The sequence below is a fragment of the Lacerta agilis genome, chromosome 5 (assembly GCF_009819535.1).
Source record: "Lacerta agilis isolate rLacAgi1 chromosome 5, rLacAgi1.pri, whole genome shotgun sequence".
Taxonomy (NCBI): Eukaryota; Metazoa; Chordata; class Lepidosauria; order Squamata; family Lacertidae; genus Lacerta; species Lacerta agilis.
Genome location: NC_046316.1, coordinates 75,740,173 through 75,740,693, shown reverse-complemented (window position 1 = coordinate 75,740,693; position 521 = coordinate 75,740,173). Strand labels below are relative to the sequence as shown.

The window sequence follows — 521 nt, the reverse complement described above, 5'->3', positions numbered from 1 at the left end:
AAACAAAAAGTGAAAAAGAAATAAATATAATGATATTTCTTAAGAACGTGGACCCAGTTTCTAGGATGGATTTGGAGATCTTCCTTTGGAACCAGAGTTGCTAGATGGGGTGGCCGATCCTTGTAGTGACTCTGAACACAATGGCAGAAGTGTAGGAATCAACAGAATGAGAATTGTTAACCCAACAGGCAATGAATGAACCAATCAAACTGTGCCAGATAGCTCAGTTGGTAGAGCATGAGACTCTTAATCTCAGGGTCATGGGTTCAAGCCCCATTTTGGGTGAAAGATTCCTGCATTGCAGGGGGTTGGACTAGATGACCCTCATGCTCCCTTCCAACTCTACAGTTCTATGATTTTATGAAGTTGATAGTGAAGTCATTCTGATTTTTTTACCACTTCATTGTAAGGGCTGTATCCAATATTCTTCATACTCAGAATGGACCCTTTGAAATTAATGGACATGAATAACTTGGGTCCATTAGATTCAATGGGTCTAACTCTGTTATTTCCCATTGATG

General features: G+C 39.9%; 1 non-coding gene across 1 annotated transcript; it reads left to right on the top strand.

Annotated features, from left to right (window-relative positions):
• Positions 1 to 212: 212 nt before the first annotated feature.
• TRNAK-CUU lies at positions 213 to 285 on the top strand. Its single transcript has one exon. It is a non-coding gene; the product is annotated as a tRNA-Lys (tRNA).
• Positions 286 to 521: the final 236 nt, after the last annotated feature.